Here is an 8,264-nt window from a genome sequence, read left to right as displayed (position 1 = left end):
TCCACCTCCCCCAGACTTAATAAAAGGGTAGTAAAAGGCAACTGGCAGCAGAGACATTACTGAGGCCTCCATTAACAAGGGCAGATTTGAGAATGCTGCTAGTTGTGAACTACTTCCAAATGGGAGTGTTCCTTCACCAATATAGGATTAAATTGTTACCTGGTTTGGATAAAATATCCCTTTCCTATGGAGGATGTGTGTGTATGTGACTGTGAAGACTATGGCCTGTGAAATAAAGTGGAGGTCAAGTACTTAAAATTCTGCAGAAAATAACCAATTAGTAGGCCTTACCAAGATGTAGAAAGTGTCTACATGTGTGTGCAATGATGATTGAAATAGACTATGAACATTTTAAGAGTACTTCCACATCAGCTTCAGGAAATCCCAACCCAACTTGTGTTCAATGTGTGACTCAGCAATTACCTTAAAAATAGTGTGTATGGGTGGTGGTGGGATTGGCTCCCAAGCATGCGTGCAGCTTCATCTTCCCCTCCTTTCCACCCCATGTGTGTTTGCCAGCAGAAACAGGCAGTGGGAGGGCTATTTGCCTTACCACTGGACAGTAGCAGATCATCAGTAGGTTCTCGAGCTGTTTGCTCCCCACACATGCACTGTGGCATCCCTTCAAATATTTAAACATAGCTATCATGTCTTCCCTTAATCTTCAGTCTGAAGAAATGAAGGGGGGGGGGGCATGATAGCTATATTTAAATATTTGAAGGGATGCCATGTCGAAGAGGGAGCAAGCTTGTTTTCTGCTGCCTCAGAGTAATGGATTCAGAGTAATGGATGCAGAGTAATGGATTCAAGGTGCAGGAAAAGAGATCCCACCTAAACACTAGGAAGAACTTCCTGATAATCAGGGCTGTTCGACAGTGGAATTCACTGCCTCGGAGAGTTGTGGAGTCTCCTTCGTTGGAGGTTTTTAAACAGAGGCTGGATGAACATAGATTGGGAGTGCTTTGATTGTGTGTTTCTGCATTACAGGGGATTGGACTTGATGGCCCTTGGGGTCTCTTCCAACTTTATGATTCTATGATGCTATGTGTGCAGCAGTGGCATAGTGGTTAAGAGCAGGTGCATTCTAACCTGGAGAACTGGGTTTGATTCCCCTCTCTGCCACTTAAGCTATGGAAGTTTATCTGGGGAACTTGATTAGCCTGTGCACCAGTGACAAAGGGAGGGGAAACTGCGCCCGGGGCATGAACTGCCCGAGCACCACCATCACCACCCCGTGACTGCAATGGTGGCACTCAGGGCGAGCTGCCCGGGATGTCCGCATTGCAGCTACATTCCTGCTGTGCAGTCCAATACATGCCAGCTGGGTGACCTTGGGCTAGTCACAGTTCTACGGAGCTCTCTCAGCCCCACCCACCTCATAGGATATTTGTTGTGGGGGGGAAGGGAAAGGAGATTGTAAGCCCCTTTGAGTCTCCTACAGGAGATAAAGGGGGTATAAATCCAAACTCTTCTTCTTGTGGGTATTGGGTCGCATGTTAAATAATTGGTGTTTTAACATATTGTCTAGTCCAGGAGTCCTCACTGTTTTTGAGCCTGTGAACATATTTAGAATTTTGACATCGCATGGTGGGTGCAGAAACAAACCCGTTGCAGCAGAAGGCAGAGCCAGCCACAAAATAATTGCCCCAGCTTAGCTTCAGCAACATAGATCAGATCCATGTAATGTGGGAGTTCAGCCAAAGAAACATTTTTAATATTTGCACAGCCAATCAAATCTCCAACAGGCAATTATAATACTTGCTGGGCAAAAGCCCTCCCTGACCACACCCCCTTCCTTAAAAAGACCTGGTGGGTTCCAGAAAATATTTTGGTGGGAACCATGGCACCCAGGGGCACAACACTGAGGACTCCTGGTCTAATCAGAGTTGATGTTCCTGCCAATGAAAATCCTCCCAACGGGCAGGTTTATAGGGGACTGTGAAGTAATTTAATCACCCTGGTCCCAGTCCATATATGGCTTAGTTTAAAAGTGATCAGGCACTTTAAATTATGCCGAGTAGCAAATAGGTAGCTCGTGTTTGTTAAGAACTGGAGAAATATCATCCTGATCAGCTCAAATCAGATCACCACATTCAAACATATGGTGAAATGTGTTTGCCATTAAATTTGTGATATTCCCTACCAATATAATGTTGTAGCATTAGAAAGGGACTAGGCCCCATCAATCATTTGTCGTGCCCCTCCAATCAGCACCAGGAATTAGTGTGAAATCTGTCACAAGCCTTTCGAGTGTAAATTCTCTATGTAAAGGAATAGGAAGGAATTGAGGCCAAATGGTGTGAAGCCTGTCATAAACCTTCCAAGTGTTAATTCTCAATGCAGCAGGTTAGAACAAAATGAGCAGTTAACAAGGCTGAAGAGTCCTGTTTTTAAAAGCCTGAAAAGCGATGTGTGTGTGTGTGTGTGTAAAATCATGCTTGACTGAAGCAGAGAGAGTAATGAAGGAACTAAGGGATAAAAATGTTATCGTAGCAGCTTCAGAACACAGCAAAGAAAAAGAGAGAACAGGATAATCTTCCCCAATAGTCCTGCGGAACTCTTACTGCTGCGGAAATTATTTTTGACATAATAGAATGCAAATAATAAAGAATTTAGGTCCAGAGGTAAGCAACCACAAATCTTTTCTTGCTAATATATGCCCTTCTCAAGAATTAAATTCACAGAGGACTGTTGTGGTGTTAGCTCCAAAGATGGAAAATTGCTCATGGGAAATCCCTTACCTGTGGGCAGCTCAGGGATCATGCCACTGTTGTTTGATCCCATGTACATTCACTTATAAAAGAATCCTACTCAAGCCTCATCCTATGCACTGTATTTATTTATTGTATATTTTTCTCACCATGATTCAAAATGTATTACAGTTTAAGTAATGCAATCTGTTAGATTCATCTAATAAGCAATATAATAAGACTAGGAAAATAGCAATTTGAAACAGAGCAAAAGTCATTATACATGGAATATCAAGGCATAAGATGGTATTACAAAGGATGAAAACAGTGCGGTAAGAGCAGGATAATATAATTATTTTCAGCAAACAGATATAACATGTAGTGATATAGCCCACAGACCTATGCCTTTTATAAAAGCTCCTTCTTGAACCATTCTATCACCATATAGCCCTATTATCTTTATAAAAATGCAACCATTCTATTTATGTAGATTGCAGAACAACAAAAGTGATAGAACTTTCCTGACTTCCTCAGAAGGTCATTCCACAAGATGGGAGCCACAACAGAAAATGAATGCATGAGCAGTTGTTGATTTTACCCATTTGTTGGGTGATGCCATTAGAAACCTTGAGCAAGCGATTTAATTCTGAGTTCACTTCGTAAATAAATTTTAGAAGTGTTTATAACTGTGACTTGCATGTTGGGACTCTAGTGAAATGGTGTAGGCTTAGAACATGCTCAGATATCACTGAAGAGCAATTTTTAGCCCTTGCATTATTGGGACACGTGTGCGAAAAGGGAAAGATGGTGCCTTTTCATGCAATTGTATTAAGTTTCCAAATATCCTGATTGCCCTGCAGGGAGGCGGACTTACAATCACTTTACAAGCTTACTATAATGCAAATGTAATTTGGGTAAAAAAAGATGTAATAATTCTAATGTGGGGGAGGGGGAGCATCTCTTGTTAAGTTCTGGAGCAAAACTACCACTTTTCATTTTTTTCCAAATATATGTATGGTATTTTTACATCAAAAATTGCATACAAGGTTGTATGTATTATAATAAAGCTGTAATTGAACAACACAACAGTATGACAAAGACATATGGGGTTGCCAAGTGGCTTGGAGAAGAATACCTCGTTCTTTTAATAGACGTTTAATGTGTGGAAATGGACAGGGGCACTGGCGTATCTGTGGAGGGAAGAGGGTCATTTCACCCGGGTGCCATTCGCCTGGGTCATGTAGCAGGTGAATTTTGGGCCCCCACCCCTTTCCCTGCTGCTTTATCCTCAGCTGAACTCCCCAACTCTGCAAAGCTTCCCTGCCCCCCCCCACTGCTGCTGCCACGCCACTCCCGCAACTGCAACCCCCCCAACAAACTTTTTCCTCCATCCAAGTGCCATGCCATTTGGCAAGGGGGAAAGGTGTTGGTTTTGATTTTTTGCACTTGCGGGGGCAGCATGGCGGTGGTGGGAGTTCAGTGGCAGGGGAGTTTGATGAGAGCTAGGCGCGGCTTGCTACCTGGCCGACTGGCCTGGCCTTCCCTCCCTCCTCTGCAAGCTGCCCGGCCTGCCCACTCGTTGCTGGGCCTGCCCTGCCCACCGCTTTGGAGAGGTAGGGGGTGGGTGCAGTTTTGTGGGGAGGGAACACATTTGAGTGAGCCCAGGGGAGACACCAGTTCAGTACTTGCCCTGGGCGCCAAGTACCCAACTGGATGGGGGGAGCCTTTCATGGCACAGAACTAAATAACATCCTTTTAGTCATCTGTTAAAGAGGCAGGACATTTTCTCCCTCAGGACACTTTCCAACCCTAGTGACACAGCAGCTGAGCAGAACTAATTGATTGCAGCTTTTTAAAAAAGCTGGGGGGAATTAAGCTAGACCAAAAAGTAACTGAAACTTCTGAAGATGGCATAATGTAGGAACGCTGGACTGCACAGTGAGCAGGCAGCTGAAGCCATAATTGGACCTGAATTGGGTGATAATTTCTAAATGATTTTGAAAGGCGGCAGCATCACATAGAATCACTGCTGCAAGGACAATGATATATAAGCTCAGGGAAAGAGGGTGAAGTTAAACAGGCAGAATCCCTCCAGCCCAGAACAGAAGGTCCATCTGCCTCAGAAATTCCACATTAGCTACAATGGAGCAAAGTCACTGCAAAACAAAGAATCTTGGGCAAATTTCTTGGGGTGCCTGGAAGGGATGTATTTTTAAAGCTAGTGACACCAAAATTTCAAGGTATCATATGTTAACTATTCTTATGATGCCACTCAAGTTTGGTGAAGTTATGTTCAGGGGGACCAAAGTTATGGTCCCTCAAATGGGTAGCCCACATTTCAGGTTAGCTCCCATTGAAAACAGTGGGAATGGGGGCATTCCATTTGGGCGTCCATAACTTTGCTGCCCCTGAACCAAACATCGCCAAACTCAGGTGGTATCATCAGGACAGTCTCTGGATGATGCCCTGAAATCATGGTGCCGCTAGCTTTAAAAATGCGCTCCCTGCAGGCCGAAAAAACACCAAAAATACCCCCCCCCAAACCCAAATACCTTGCATTCGCATTTGTTCATATTTGGGCAGGACATAATCGGACAATTTTTGTCTGAATGTGCCCAAATTTGCCCAGATTCCAGTCGAATCTGCTATTTGTTTCATCTGAATCTCCAACCCTCAAAAGTGATGATGTTTCAGGGTGGGGGAGAATCCACCCCCAAACAGCATCACTTTCAATTTTGTTTTAACCGGAGACCCCAGATTCTCCCTTTAAGGTAGATTTAAAAGAAGAATCTGAGCTCCCTAGTTTAAACACCATTGAAAGTGATGCTGTTTGGGGGGAGTGATTCCAATTGGAGGTGTTTTGTTGAGAGAAGATGATGCTGACATTTGTTTGGTAAATGTTTTAACAGGTTGGGTGATTGGGGTGATTTGTGAGAGATTTACATGCTTAATACCCACTTGCACTGGCTTGGAGTTGTTTCTCAGGCTAACAACCTACCACCTCATTAGGGTTGCTGGGATTAGGAAATTAGGAAAAGAGTTGGTGGGTAGAGAGCCATGTATGTGTTTTGATGGGAGTGGGAGATGATTTGTGAGCTGGTACAAAAAATCATTGTTTGGTCATGGTGGGGGAGGGTGGGCCACTCCATACTGCATGAGGGGCTTTTTCAAACTCAGGTTTTGTCCCCTCGCAAGCTTCAGTTTCGCCTAGATCACTTCCCGCCGGTGGCATCTCTTTGCTGGCAGAAGTTGGTGTGTTGTTTTTTTGTGTGTATGGCGCTTTGCATGAGATCCAGATTCAGCTTTGCACCAGGGGAGTCCTGCTCTGACTTCTGTGCATACCTGCAGGGTAGGCTGCCCTGTGGGATGAACAGAAGCTGCTGCTCTCCATAGGGCAGAGGGGGTTTGCATGCCCAGTGCTACTGGCAGCACCAGTCAGGCTGCTGCTGCCGTCCTCTCTCTGCCCAACGGAGCAGGCGGCTGCCTTCTCTGTGGGGCAGAGAGGGTTTGAATGCCCGGTGCAACCGGCTCACGCAATACAAGAGCCAGCAGCACCGGAAGGCCGCCACCGCCCTCCCCCCCTCTGCCCAATGGAGCAGGCGGCTGCCTTCTCCGTGGGGCAGAGAGGGTTTGCAAGCCCGGTGTTTCTGGCTCGCATGGCACGAGAGCGGCAGCACCAGGCAGGCAAGTCCCCTCTCTGCCCAACAGAGCAGGCAGCTGCCTTCTCCGTGGGGCAGAGAGGGTTTGCAAGCCTGGTGTTGCCAACTTGCACAGCACGAGCGGCAGCACCAGGCAGGCCGTCGCCACTGTCCCCTCTGCCCAACAGAGCAATCGGCTGCCTTCTCCATGGGGCAGAGGGGGTTTGCATGACTGGTGCTGCCGCTGCTGTCACCTCTGCCCAACAGAGCAGGCAGCTGCCTTCTCTGTGGGGAAGAGGGGGTTTTCATGCATAGCAATAAATGTTTATCCTGATTGGCCTTCGACTTAAAGTGTGCTTTGAGTTTAGGTCCCCTGTGCAATTGAGTTTGACACCCCTGCCTTACGCTGAGCCGATCTGCATAATTAATGTAAAACGCCTGACAGAAAGCACAACTCAGAAAGCTTCCACCCAGCCCAAAACGTGCCTTCCGAATTCTAGCCTTGCTGCAAAATAAGAACGAACGACCCAGATGGGACTCGAACCCACAATCCCCAGCTCCGGAGGCTGATGCCTTATCCATTAGGCCACTGGGTCACTCAGCAAAACATGGCGATCACCACACTCTAAGCGCCCCGCCTGACAATTCGTGGCCCCGCCCACTCAGTGTTACTTGCTTTTCTCCCAAATCCATCTTCTGACACGATCGAAATAAAGCCCGCCCCCGGCATACAGTTCACCACACGCTCTAACAGCAACCGCTTCCTGGTCTCTCCAAACCACTAAGCTCCCTCTTAAGATGATTTAAGGCCGGCTACTTTCTAACTCCGCCTCTAAATATGCAGGCACTACTGAGCAAGTCAGGCTAACCTTGAGCCTTGTTGACTGGAGAGGGCTTTTTTGTGAGGCGGTGAAACTCTGCGTGACGTCGTTACCTCATGTGACCTGCGCCTCCCGACTAGTGCGGTCAGCCCCTCCCCCAGCTACTCTCAGAAACCCTGTACACGCAGTTGCTTCAGGGCTTTATATTCTGGTCTAACTCTTCTTTTTCAGAAGCGACATTTAAATCCTATTTAGCATTTTAACGTGAGTGAATTTTGCCAGAACAAACCTGATCACATTTGTCCGGTAATAAACTCTTTTTTTCCTGGTCATTAGGTGGTTGCCACCTGAGCGCTTCCAGATAAACATGGACTATTCAGGCCCTGCCAGCATGGCTCCAGTTAGCTCCTATGCTGGCAGGGGCTTGTGGGAATTGTAGTCCATGAACATCTGGAGCGCCATAGGTTGGCCACCCCTGCCCTACACTTTACAACCTAACGTTAGTCCTCGAAAGAGTTGTATAGCAGTACATAAGTCATGTAAAGTGCAATGGAGTTTATTCCAAGTAAGTAGGCATAGAATTGTATGGGGTTTCTACCAGCCAGTTGGTTTACCATATTTTGTGAAACGTAACTGTTTGGAAACTGCATCATCAGTATACGATAAGCAGAGCCTCTGTATGTGGAGGTTTTCTTTCTGTACAGAGTTGCACACTTTATTCACTCATTGAGTAAAGAAGTTCATTCATTATTTAAGAAACACTGGATAAGACTTAATTGTACCCAAAGCTAGCTAGAACCTAAAATAGCTACGCCACTTGTTGCCTCTTACTTTCTGAACAATGAATGAAACTTTCTGCAAGGGAGGTGATGAACTCTATGGTCTTGGTAAGGTTTGACTTCCAACAATAGGATAATTAAAATCTCCCATTGGTAATGTGCCTCTCCTTTCTGAAAGTTTGGTCATCTGTTGCAGGAAGGCATCATCCAAGTCTTGAGTCTGACTTGGGGATCTGTAGTATACACCCACAATGACATCACTGTTGTTTCTCTTCCCTTTAATTTTTACTCAGATGCTTTCAACCTGGTTTCCAGGATTTAAGTCATGGACCTCTT

The 8,264-nt window shown here is 45.9% G+C and overlaps 1 non-coding gene across 1 annotated transcript; it reads right to left on the bottom strand.

The window, feature by feature from the left end:
- Positions 1–6,851: 6,851 nt before the first annotated feature.
- TRNAR-CCG lies at positions 6,852–6,924 on the bottom strand. Its single transcript has one exon. It is a non-coding gene; the product is annotated as a tRNA-Arg (tRNA).
- Between the last annotated feature and the right edge of the window lie 1,340 nt (positions 6,925–8,264).

This window comes from Sphaerodactylus townsendi, linkage group LG03 (genome assembly GCF_021028975.2).
Source record: "Sphaerodactylus townsendi isolate TG3544 linkage group LG03, MPM_Stown_v2.3, whole genome shotgun sequence".
In the NCBI taxonomy this organism is placed as follows: domain Eukaryota; kingdom Metazoa; phylum Chordata; class Lepidosauria; order Squamata; family Sphaerodactylidae; genus Sphaerodactylus; species Sphaerodactylus townsendi.
This window is presented reverse-complemented; position numbering and strand designations above follow the sequence as displayed.